The sequence below is a fragment of the Papaver somniferum genome, chromosome 11, assembly GCF_003573695.1.
Source record: "Papaver somniferum cultivar HN1 chromosome 11, ASM357369v1, whole genome shotgun sequence".
Classification (NCBI taxonomy): Eukaryota; Viridiplantae; Streptophyta; class Magnoliopsida; order Ranunculales; family Papaveraceae; genus Papaver; species Papaver somniferum.
The window spans coordinates 81,356,201-81,369,929 of record NC_039368.1 but is presented as its reverse complement, the minus strand read 5'-3'; the positions used below and the strand labels follow the sequence as shown (position 1 = coordinate 81,369,929).

General features: G+C 32.9%; 1 pseudogene; it reads left to right on the top strand.

Annotated features, from left to right (window-relative positions):
* Positions 1 to 2,247: 2,247 nt before the first annotated feature.
* On the top strand, positions 2,248 to 4,347 carry LOC113324669 (annotated as a pseudogene).
* The last annotated feature ends 9,382 nt before the right edge of the window (positions 4,348 to 13,729 follow it).

The following is a 13,729-nucleotide window of genomic DNA, read 5'->3' as shown; positions in this document are numbered from 1 at the left end:
GAACCTCAATGATTAATTTAATCGGAAATTCTCAAAATAAGAAAACTTACGGAGTCGTACAATACTTTTACATAGAAGTGGATCAGGGAAAGATCAATACTGCGGAATATTGAAAGATTCATTCTATTTTTCATCAATATTTTCATAATAATATCATATACTTAATCTTTGCAATTTAAAAGTTCATTATATTTTCCATCAATATTTGCATAATGACACAATAGATAACTTTTGAGATATATGGGACAATCAAAGTTCACGGACGTAAACACATATCCCATAACATTATTTGCAATATATAAAACCAATAAAGATTAATACTGCAAAATCATCTTCCAAATAAACTTTAGAATTTAAATAAATAAATCTAAAAACATTGCAAGATGAAAATCGTTGGCAATAACTATGTGTAATCATAATATATGTTATTCCAAACCCCAGCTATCCTTCTTAAAACACAAGAATAAATTCTCATAAGAAGTTTCCTAGACAAAATGATAAGATATGAGAAACTAATCATCATCTTCATCATCAGAGTCCATCCAAGAAACTTTGTAGCAATCACAAGAATTTGTTCTTGCACATATTTTACCTTGGAATTGATCTTACGCTCACCTTTGCGAATTTGATGAAGAATACTAAAGGTGGTAGGATCACAAGAACCGTCAATGGAATCACATATTTGTCTTTTGCAAGCATTTTCCTTCATACGTTTGAAAGTACAAGGACGGACAAGTTTGGGAGTTCCAAGAGAGTTTCCAATGGGAGTAAAGGAGTGTTCATGAAAATTTTTCCCAATTAAGCAAGGAAAGCCTAACTTCTTGTTGGATGACGTCATCGAGACCATTTGAAGGATGATACATCCACAAATATCAAGACATGGAGTACCCAATTCAAGGAAATAGACCAACTCCGCAAACTCACGACTCTACCGAGAATTCTCAATTGTGGAGGGACAAAGATTAGGAATACCAAGTTTTTAGAAAGACATCAAAACAAGACTAAGATAATTAGTAGAAAATTTCCCTTCAATCCAATCAACACTCTTGCTGCAAAGACCATTATAAATGGTTTCATATGATGGTCTTTCTTTCCTTGGTATCGGAAGACGGAAATTACCCAATGGAATTTTGGTAATCTTTGAAATCAACTCTTTATCAACAAGAATCCTTTCTCTATCTATCATGGTCTTAAATTCCATGTCATCAAGATCAACATCATGAATGTTGGCATAGAAGATTCTTGTGAGAGTATCAAAACCTTCACCAAGACCATTAAAGATGTTTCCAAGATCATATTTTTCAAAACACATCAAATCTTCTTTATGACTACTAACTAAATCCAATTTCTTTTCTAGAATGAAACCATTAGAAGAAATCCTTTCAAAGGTCTTACCACTAGAATCATTGATAAATCTAATTCTAATGGAGTCTTGGTCCTTAGGTATGTTCATACTACTAAGAGAGGAAGAAACATGGTTTTTTGATATCTTCGTAGAAACCTTATCATCATTATTGATTTTCCTCATGAACCCTAAAATTAAGAGTAGAAAGAAAATAGAAAATCTTACTTGATATGCTCCTTGAGAATGATGGTAAGCCTTTGTTCCTTATTGACCTCCACAAGGAATTTAATGGAGTAAATTCGTGAACCCTAACAACGCCCTTTCTCACGAACTCGAACAAAGAGATGAAGAAGAAGGGTACGCGTACCAGAACCCTTAAAATAACCCGGCAGTGGGCCTGGACCCGTACTGGTTCGGTAACTCATAAAGGAAAATAGGATTCCAATTTTAAACCAGAACCAAAAAGTTTACACATGGAGAGAAACCAGTGTGATGACGAACAAAGTGCATAAATGCACAGTTAGTAACTCAGCAGGTGATTCCGGCATGAACAAACTCTCAATCTTCTCAATCATTGCTTTCTTCATCAACTCTTCAGAATCTATCCGCCTCAAATTTATAGCAGAATTTACTATGATGACTTTCTCGACTCTGTCAGGCCATAGTCTAGCCATGTGATATGCAACAAAACCACCATAACTTGTACCAAGAACCGAATACCTTGCAACACCCAACAACTCTAGCAATTTCCCCATCAAAACTGCTTGAAAAATCTCTGAACGCTCTGTAGATTTCGTTATCGACTTGCCAAAAAATATAAGGTCAGGAACATACAAAGTGAAATGGGTAGAGAGACATTGAACTTGCTTACTCCACTGCCAAACTGAGTGGTCTCCAAAACCATGGAGTAGGACTAGTGGTGGTAGTCTTGACTCTTGATGGCTGTTTTGGTGACCAATAACGTAAAGTGGTATCAGAATCAATATCGACGGATTCTGGAAAGAAACCGGAGGAATTGAATGTGTTTTTGAGATAAGATTCAAACATGGATACAAGACTGAAACATGAGGAGGATGTTTCCATGACAACTTCTGGTTGAGGAGTATAGAGTTCTAGTTTCCTTAATAAATTTCTTCCTTTTTTATTTTATTTTTGATTGAAAGGGAGTATATATATATATTGAAAAGAAGAGGAGGATTTGCTATGAGCCTCTTCATCAAATGTTTTACTTAAGAGGTAAGAAAGTTTGTTTGAGATGAATAGAAAAATTAATTCATTGAAATGCAACAAGCAAAGTCAAAGTCAAACTGAGTGATTTAACATGTACTGGGATGATTCGTTCCTCATTATACTTTGCTGAATAATCTTGCTGCTCTAGAGGTGTCAAGAATTCCGTCAAGCTAGCCCAGTGTAGGGGTGCTGCCTGGAAGGTAATATCCGAGTTCGATAGCTAAAACCCGTCTATATGAGGTTTTGAGGGTTGAAAGAAATATTGGGGTGTCAATTAGTTGGTTTATCAATGTGTTTATCTTAATTTTCATGATTACAGGGAATGGTACCAGCATTTACGAGTTGTTCTGCAAAGTTGATTGAAAGATAGATTTGGTTGATCCCTCTGGGGAATCTTGTGAAGTTGATGTCTGGCCTAAGCTACAAAATTTCATCGGAGATGTGCTCTCAAGAGCGGCACTCGGAAGTAGTTTCGAAGAAGGGAGAAAGATCTTTGAACTTCAAAAGGAACAAGTTACACTGGTTGAAGCGTCTCAATCATTTTATGTTCCTGATTTCGGGAACCAATTCACCGTTTTTCATTGTCATGTAAAATAAACTCTTTATTCAACTTGAAAAGATTCATTTAAACAGATTTCTTCCAATAAAGAAGAACAAGAGAAGAATCGGATTGGACAATAGAATTAAAGCCATGTTCAGAGAACTGATAAACAAGAAAGAGCGGGCAATAAGAAACCCAAAATCTAGTTTCGATGATTTACTATGGTTGTTATTGCAATGTAACAACCCTGACTATCTTCAAGCTACTGCCAAAAATTCAACAGATAACGTCTGTATGACTATGGAAGAGGTGATAGAGGAATGTAAGTTGTTCCATTTCGCTGGCCAAGATACAACCTCGACTTGGCTTACATGGACCATGATAGTCTTGAGCATGCATCAAGATTGGCAACAGAAGGCCAGAGAAGAGGTCATAAGAATCTGTGGGAAAAACCCACCTCAGTTTGAAAGTCTGGCCCATCTAAAGATTGTAAGTGTTTCAATTCATTCTGCATTTAGAACTAAAACAAGGCGAACAACTACAGTATCTATCTTTATACGAGTACTTAATCTGATAGTCGACCTACATAACCATTGCAGTGCTCAGAAAAATCGTCAAAACTGGAAAGAAGCATCATATATGTTTAAATGCCATATACTGTGTTTTCTGACAAACTCTAACTGCAGGTAACCCGTAACCATGATGCTATATGAAGTTCAGAGATTATATCCACCTGTGATCCAACAACATCGGTATACATACAAGAAAGTATGGATTGTAAATCTCAGTCTTCCTGCCGGGGTCGAGATTATACTAGCAACACTCGTTATTCATCATGATCCTGAACTATGGGGTGAAGATGTAGAAGAATTCAGACCAGAGAGATTCTTTGAGGGAATATCAAAAGAAGGCAAGAATGGTAAAGTAGCGTTCTTCCCGTTTGGATGGGGACCAAGGATCTGTATAGGGCAAAACTTTGCCATTGTTGAAGCTAAGATGGAACTGGCACTGGCTATGATTCTACAGCACTTTTCATTTGATCTGTCATAGGCTTATACATATGCTCCACTCACCATGATAACTCTTCATCCACAACATGAAGCTCCAGTCATATTACACCGTCTCGACTAAAAGTTAATGACTTAAGATGTGCTGCTGAATGAATTTCTCAGAAAATTTTATGTGGATCCTATTTGTCAAGAAGGTGTAACAACAAAGTGAATATGCAGTAGTTGTGACTCAATATGTTTCAAACACGATATCATTGTTTACTCTGCAAAGTGCAGTGATAAGAGAAAATAATACAAGACTCGGGACAACATAGGAAAAAAAGATTGTGATAGCCACTAAATTTCATTCGAGTTCTAACCACGCTCGAACTCAGGAAAATGAAGTCAAGATGACTTCAATGACAAGCCTATGTTTTTGTACATGGTAATCAATGTTCAAAGTTATTCTTGTTTTTCCACATACGAATATGATAGAAGAGAAAGCTGAAACAAAAGAGAGGATTTACATGGTTCATATTGTATCTTGTAACGCCAGCCCCAAGATCTTCACCTCTTAGCCCGGGCCATTGAGCATGCATAGTTCACCACCAGTTTTCCATAAGACCCGAAATTCTGCAATTTCATAAAACACTCAACCTGTCAACCACAGGCTCAACCATATCGTTTCCTATCCACAACAACAGAAAAAATGTCATAATAACGAAATGCACAAAGTAATAGAGTCACTTAAATTATAAAGATCATTCACTAATTCATCAGGGTTAGGCGAGAAAGCACTGTTTACATACATGAACTGTCAAGTAAACAAAATCCCAATTACTCTTCGCCAATTACAAGTCGAAATTACGAATCATCAACATTTTAAAGAAAAAACAAAGAAAATAAAAAAAACTTACCAGCGTATCTCTATGAAGTTATCTTCGAAGAAAATCAATTACTTTCGCAAATTTATGGGTTCCTACTATCTAATAACAACCAAATAACAACCAAACAATCGTTCATGTTAACAAGCAACTAATATGTGGGGCAATTGTTCCCCAATGCTAAAAATCTACGAATAAAGGGTGGCCACAATATCCATTGGGAGGGGCAGTGCACCCCCCACCCCCGAACATTATATACTGGACTTGCTGAATTAACTCTAATATAATCCAACTAATGCAATGCCCTGTGCTGCCATTGGAGCAAGAAGCAATTGCCCCCACTACCTATACTGGATCAAATTTTGAATAAAAAAAGAGTTTTAGAAAGAACCCAAGTTATAATCTGATCCAACTAACACGATGACCTGTGCTGCAATTGAAATTGGGGGCAGTTTCCCCCATAACCTATACTGGATCAACTCTACTCCAAACTACATCAAATTTTGAATCAAACAGGGTGTTAAAAAGAACCCAGGATAGAGCAGGTGATGAAGATGATACCTTGAACTTAGCTTGTTTAAGTATCGGAGTGTCACCAGTTGCCCTAAGATGAACTACAACTAAAGAATAAAACATCAAATTGGCATTCAAAAATCAACCGAAACATGAAAAAGAAAGAAACCCACGAAATATCTGTAATCGAATTGAAAGAATTCGTGGAGAAATAATACCTTTACGTGATGAATTGGGTGATTCTGTAGCCATCAATTGTTTTCCGAGAGTTTTTGGGAACAGAGGTGAGAAAAGAGAAAGAGCTTTTTCAATGGGGTTCAGAGTGTTTGTTATGAATATATCTCAAGCGTGTTTCACCTTGAATATATACTGTAGGAATGTGATATTTCAACCCACAATTTTATCCCATTTCAACCTAGTCGTAGTTCCACATGCATGATCGCTAAAAGCGGGTACCGGGATTAGCGGCCGTACTATTGGAGTAATTCGACTGTCAGGAACGGTTTAGTTTTTTTTATCTCATATGAATAGGCACCCTCTGTTAATCCCGGTACCCACCTATAGCATGAATATGAACAAGTCTAATCAGTTTCATATAACCTTCAAGGAATTTCTGTCGATAGATACAATTATAGTATCTACAGTATTTGAGGGTGATTTCACTAGCAGTGACATAGATCTGCATCCACATGAAGGTCCATGACTATTAGACGTAATTGCAATTTTGATCTTATGTGCAAATTAATCTTTTCTGGAGAATCTCTTCAAGAAAAAGAAGAAATGGTTCTCACCAAAGAACTAAAAGTCAAATTGTGGAATCAGAAATTTCACACCATCTCTCTCGCATCTTCAATTTCCTCAATGGGGTACATATATCTAATACTTCTTTTATGTGTCTGTATTTTTTTCATGTATTTCGATTACGATGAAAGTATTTGATTGATGTAACTCTTCCACAGAATACATGAAATCGAGAGCTCTTACTGTTGTTTCTTCCAAAAAAAAAAAAAACTCTTGTTTAATATTTATACAATTTTTTAGAATTTTTTTATAGCCTTTTTGGTAATAAAAAGTATAAGACTTTCTCTAAGAAGTAGGTAACAAAAAGAAAATTAATTCGAAGAGAATCTGGTTTTCCATTTCAGAAAGTCTTTATGAATTTCGCTCTCAACCTAACAGATGATTTTGTGATTCGAAAAAGCCGAAAATTACTAAGTACCTTAATATAACTTTTGAAATTAAAATATTCTTACTGAGTTTGTTGTTTTCGATTTTTAAAAAAATCTAGTCGCCCTTTCCAAAATTATTTTACCCGCTTCCAAAGAGAAATGATGCGGATCACTAAGCAATGACAAACATATATCACTACGCGCCACTTCACTTTTTGACACTTCTCCAGAAAGAATGAACTTGAGAAGGGGGAAGTAATGATTGGTCCTTTTATAGCCGGGCCCGCAACAGTTTGGTCTTAAGAGAAAATGCTTTTTCCATTTAGTCCATAATTATTTGAAAATATTAAATGGACAAAAATATCCTTCTGCGTTAATTCCTACTTATTTTCTTGTTGCAGTTCATTCTGTTTGATGAACTATCAGGCTTTTGTAAATTTCAGTTCAATTATGTTTCGTTAAAATTCAACAGTTCATTATATTCTATAAACTTCATTACACTTCATCAAATTCTACAAAAATTTCGTTATTGAGAATAAAACATAAGAGTTTATTCTTTCCAATGAACACATAACAAAAAATCCACTATTATGAATAAAAACCAGAGTTCATTCTTTCAAATGAACACCTAATAAAACCTATATGAAACCAGAGTTCATTCTTTCGAATGAACACCGAATAAAACCTATATGAAACCAGAGTTCGTTCTTTCGAATGAGCACCTAACATAACCTATATGAAAACAAATTTCATTCTTCAAAATGAACACCCAATCAAAGTTCATAATTATGAACAAAAATCAGAGTTCATTTGTCAAAATGAAAACCCAATAAAAGTTTATTATTATGAACAAAAATCAGAGTTCATTCGTCAAAATGAACACCTATCAAAAACTAACTAACTCAAACCTAGAACACAGAGTTCATTCTTGAATATGAACACACAAAAAAATCTATAAAAAATCAGAGTTCATTCAAGATATTCAAACAGTAGGATATCAATCTTCAACACGAGTTCATCTTCAACAGCAGCAGCAAAAAACGATGAAGACGACGAAAAAAATCAAGAACAGAGATCCGAGATGAAGATTAAAGACTATATTAATTTTCTTCATCGTTTTCTTCTTCTTCATCATACACAACAACATAATCTTCATAAACAACAGTTGAATATTCAAAACACCATCGTCTTCGTCATCAAAACAGCAGCAACATCTTCTAACAGAGTTCGTCGTTTTCATCATCTTTATATGATTCATCGTATTCATCATCTATGGAAATCAAATCCCTAGAAAAAAACACAAATCTCCGTCGTTTCTTTCCAGCAGAAGAAAAGAGAAAAAAATGGAGATGAGGAACTAGATCTTAAACTAGAGAGGAGAGAGAAAGTAAATTTGAGAATGGGATATTTACTACTGATTTTTTATATATATATAGATCTTAAAGGGTATTTCTATCACTACCAAACAAAAATTACATCATCCATTACATCATCAAGGACCAAACAATATTATATATTTGGAAAAAGGACCAAACAGATAGTTGACTTGGTCAACTGGACCAAACTCACTCTAATATATAATTTCTAGGACTAAATGGTAGTACCTACACCTGAGAAATATGATGAATTAGTAAAATGTTTGGCTGAAAGATACCAAAATCTGTAACAACAAACAGAAATCCCCACTGAAGAAGGCTCTATATATCAAAGTCTCAGAACAAACATCGCTAAAGGTAAAACTTCTCCGATGGATAAAAAAAACACTTCTCTGTCATCTCTTTGAATGCAAATATTTTTTTTTTCATGTTTTAATTGATTTTCAAATGTGTATCATATCACTTTCAAAGGTAATGTGTGCCCACCCTATATCATAAGTCATATTTCATGTTAGGTTCTTATAATATGTATTGTATGGCTTTCTATACATTTGATGCTTTATAAAATCATAGTTTTAATTCAAAATTTGCTATAATTTGGAGTAGATAATTGATATTTATAAGGTACAATAGTCAATATTTAATAACAGAGTATAGCATTGTAATAAAGGTAGGGTTTGTAAACAACATACATGGAGATATTACAAGACTTTTTGTTGTTAGTCTTACCAAAGTTAATTTTAACAGATTGTGATTCGTTGAAAAAAGAACAACTCTCTCTCCTTAAAAAAATCCCGACGGAAACACCAAAACCCTAAAGTTGTTATCTGCTCAGATTTGTTCCATTAGAGCAGATCTGAGCATGTCTGATTTTCATCTCGTTTACTTATTTGATTTAAGTTTACATCTTTCTATTTTTACTTGTTTCGCTTTAGGTTTCAGATTAAGATTTTTGATAGGGTTTTTTTCATATGGATTTGCTTTTTCACCTTATGAAAGGGTTTTTAATCAAGATAGCATCAGCAAAAACATCTTCAAAGAGATCAGCAACTCGAACAGCATGAACATCACCTCCGAAGACACCAACAACAATATCAACTCGTAAGACACCAACAACAGTTAGACACAGGCCGTTTCCAAGAAAGACTTCGAACGATTCCTACCCATGCCGCCCAAAGATAACTGATTTCAATTTTATTTGTCACTTAAGTTACTTTATTTTTAAAAAAACTCTTGACAATTGGTGGGATGTATGGATCCTAATACATCAGTGTCACTTGTGTTACTATGATTATGGAAAAAACCTTGAAAAATGGTTGGATCTATGGATCCTAACTTCTATACTATTTGTAGACCTGTTATGTGGTTTGGATGTGATCGCTCTATCCAAATCATGCCATTTAAACTTGTTATGCTACGAAGGAGTTGGTATGGAATTGTATGAAACTTTTCCTTGAAATGGGTCTGCAACTACAATGCTATGTGTTTTTCCTGTGTATGTTGTTTGTCTGAAGAATACTTTAAGTATGATGTAAAACACCAAGTGAATTACGTAACCTACTTGGACAATTGTGTAACCTTCCCAATTCAGAATCGCGGATTTATCAATGTTGAATGAGCTTTGCCTTTCTTATGGGAAAAAAAAAACAGATTGTGATGCGTACATCTATATTCTTTGTAGATTTAAATCAAGAATACATAGCACAGTTTGGATAACTTTGCCTAGATAAAGAGTGGTCAGGATTTATCCTTGGCAAAGATAAATCTATAGTATTGATTTGTTCAACTTAAATGTTATTATTAGTGTTTTATTAATTGATATCTCTTTAATTACTTATCATTAGTGTTTTATTAATTGATGTCTCATTAATTGCTTTTGAAGGTGATTTATTAAATTTTTATTTCCCTTAATTAATCTAATAAATGCATAATTTTATTAATAAGTAATCTTAATAAAAACTATATCAATCAAAACTATTAATGGTTTTTCTCATAATTAATTAATGGTTGTGATTGGGACTAATAATACATCTGACGGCCAAAATTTACTTACAATATCATTAATGTCTCATTAATGTTTGTTTTTTGTTATTAGGAAAGCTATAATAGTTAGGGGAAAAGATGACTTCTGGTTAAAAGAGGTTGAAATTGGAGTAGTTATGGTTGAAATAATTCTTTTCTAATAACCGAGTAATCTTACTGATTCTTCCATGTAATATCTCCATTATAGTTAAGAATCTTTTTTCCTATAAAATCTTTGTGTATATTTCTTTTGATTTTCTTATCTTATGATTTGATGGTTCTTCATTTTTATTGAGACAAAAACCATAGTAAGCAACAGTTATAATCACCCATTTGATTGAGCAACGATTAACTTAAGTTTTCACAAATCCGTGCCAGAATTAGTGATTATGCTTGGTCATGAAATTGTCGAATTCTTTATACGATAAAAACTTAAAAAAATTGATCGATTATAACAATATTATCGACCGATTACACGGTAAGATCTTGAACCGAAATAATAATAATTCTATTATAATAATTCAAATGATATTATTTCTTATGTAGTATAGAAGTTGAATATTTTAGTGGCATTATGATCTTTTTAAATCATGATAAACCATTTGAACTAAGTAATCAAGAATTTTATCATTTTGTCATATTGTTGGGGAAAAAAGTGAAAAGGCCCGATATATTCTTTTACATTTTACAATTTCAGTCGATATTTGTTTCCACCCTAATTGTCATTTGTTTCCCCATATACAATTTAGCTTTTCCTATAACAATGATATAATGTTTTACGTCATAATAAATGACATATTAAAAATAATTGTAAATAAGTTACTTTATTAATAATTATATAAATATGTTTATCAACTAATACTTAGATTTGATAACAATTATATAAATAACCATAGTGGTGGTTTTGATGGAGTAGGTGAGCAGTGAGATGGAAAAAATATTATGGTTTTATGGAAAGCGGTGGAAGAAGTTGTCCCTGTAGAAAGAATGGTGGTGGATGCACTCATATAGTCATTCAACCATAATAACACGTATGATTAATCTTTTTTTGTTTCTCCAAATCGAGTTACTTGCATAGTCTTAAATCAACTTTTTTTTTGCTTGCTCCTAGGTCATGATTTATTTACTTTTCTTATTTTTATGTGGATTTGAATCTCAATCAGAAAAAATAATTGAAAATTATGATTGTTTTATCGAATGTGATGTGATTTTATTTTGGATGTTCCATTGGGATTTGACAAGCACAATTCGGAGACAGTGAGGTTTTTTTAATTCTTCGAAGGATTATGTTATTTTTTATGAAGTTAACTTTATCAAATATGTATTTTTCATGGTTATCTATCTTATTTTTGTTCATTTTTTTTATGTGTTGAATTTTGAAAAGTCAGAACCCATTAAAAAACTTTTTTGAGTCTGATCATACTATTTTGAGTGGCCACAATGGTGGTTTTCGTGGAGTTAGTGAGCAGTGGAGATGGAAAAATATTATGGTGTTATGGACAGTGGTGGCGGAACCTGTCGCAATAGAAATAGTGGTGGTGGATGCACTCATGTAGTCATTCAACCATAATGGCAAGTATGATTAATCTTTTTTTGTTTCTCCAGATAGAATTAGTTACATAGTCTTGAATCAATGTTATTTTATTCCTTGCTCCCAGGTCATGAAATGCAAGAGAGTATGACTAAAAAAGAATAAGTGACACAATCAGACTCAAAAAAGTTTTTTAATGGGTTCCAATTTTTCAAAGTTTATCGGAAAAAAAATGAAAAAAAAATAATAATAAGATAGATAACCACGGAAGATACATGTTCGGGAAAATAAACTTCATGATAATAACATAATTCATTGAAGAATTGAGAAAATCCCAACATATCCCAATTGTGCTTGTCGAAATCCTGGTGGAACATCCAAGTTAAATCATACCATGCATTATTTTCTTCTTATTTTGTTTCCATCTTCGTTTTCATATTACTCCAAACAAAGTTCCTTAATGCTGGTGGAAATGAATATCGAGAATCATAAATCATATATCAAATACCAAATGAGCAACTCATCTTACGGTTAACCACCTATGTACTTTATTCCTTATATGAATTATAACGATTTGTATATTTTGCAAATCATACATTTCATTCGTGATCTGTCAATGTTCTCACATTCCTAATAGCGTTCAACGTAAGGAAAGCAGTAGCGACAACAACAACACTTTTAAATGCTTTATTCTTTAGTCCAACCAATCGGATAGGGGACTCATCATCTTCAGATAACTAATATGTTAGTGTTACTCTGCCAGTTTCCTCTTCGGTATAAAACGTAAGATGCTAACTAAAGTTGTTGCATCTAAAACATAGATTCTACCAAAAAATAATAAATAAAAAAAAAACTTCCAATACTCATATGTTTAAAAATGTTCCTTTCTTCATTCGACTCTGTAATAAATTAGATGCTTAAATTGTTCCGTTTTATACTCGCCTTCTGAGTTAAACAGACACCCTGAGATAATCTGGCTCATAATTTCTCTTTCTATTTAATTTCATTTCACCACACAAATCACAATGTAACCTTCTCATTCTTAGTCTCTATTCTATTGCCAATTGTTATCCTTGAATGATTTACTATTATTTGTTATATTCTCAAACTTTGATCACATTGCTAAATATTTTATTTTTACTTTGTTGTTATGGATTTTTAGAATTTTAGTCTTTTATGGATCCGTTAAAACTGTACCGTGGTTTTAAAACAATACTATTATAAATGATAGCACATATATTTATTTTGCGCACTTTTACTTCTATAAGATAGTGCAAAGAAGATATTGATAATATACACATGTATATCACTATAATTTGGCATCGAGACTCTTATCCTACCTTGTGAAGAGATTTTCTCGAGCACGCTTATATGATTTTAAAATTTCAGGTAATAAACGCAAATATAATGTAAATTGAAGAGTCACAATATTATAGTCAATAAACTAAAGTTAAGAGCTAACAAAATTTGATTGTAGGTATTATTGCATCCAAGAGATTTTATAAGGTATTTTACACATAAAATATTTCTTACTAAATGTTTTAACGTCATTTCTGTTCAATGATGGATAACAGAGTCTACTGTTATCAGGTTAAGTGGTTAGCCATTTGACTGACTAGCTAATTAAGCATGGTTTCATCATTTTTATGCAGTTAATAACCTCACATTTGGAAGGTCAAGATCGTAGAATGTATAGGAGTTTTTAAGTATTAGAGATCTGATTGTGTTATTGAATTCGTAAGAACATACAATGTGATATTTATTGTTGAGTCCATATTAGGTTTTAATCTTTTTTGAGTATTCTTAAAGGAAAACAAGTCAACAAGGATCTGGACATTTTTAAGGCCTACCCGAGGAATGAACTAAGATGATGTAAATTTTTAATAACTAACATAGTTCAAATTTTTGGTTTTGCACGATTACTAAAATAATAGAAATTCAATATCATTTCAAATGATCCATAAAATACCTTTGTTAACTATAAAACACATAACGTCTTTTTTTTTTTGGTAAATAGAGTGAAAATTTATTATGATAAAATCGTGCCTTGGGGATACAACTCCAACATTTTCGTTAAGATGTGAAGGTGTCAAGTATACTACAAATAAATCATAAATGGGTACATGAGA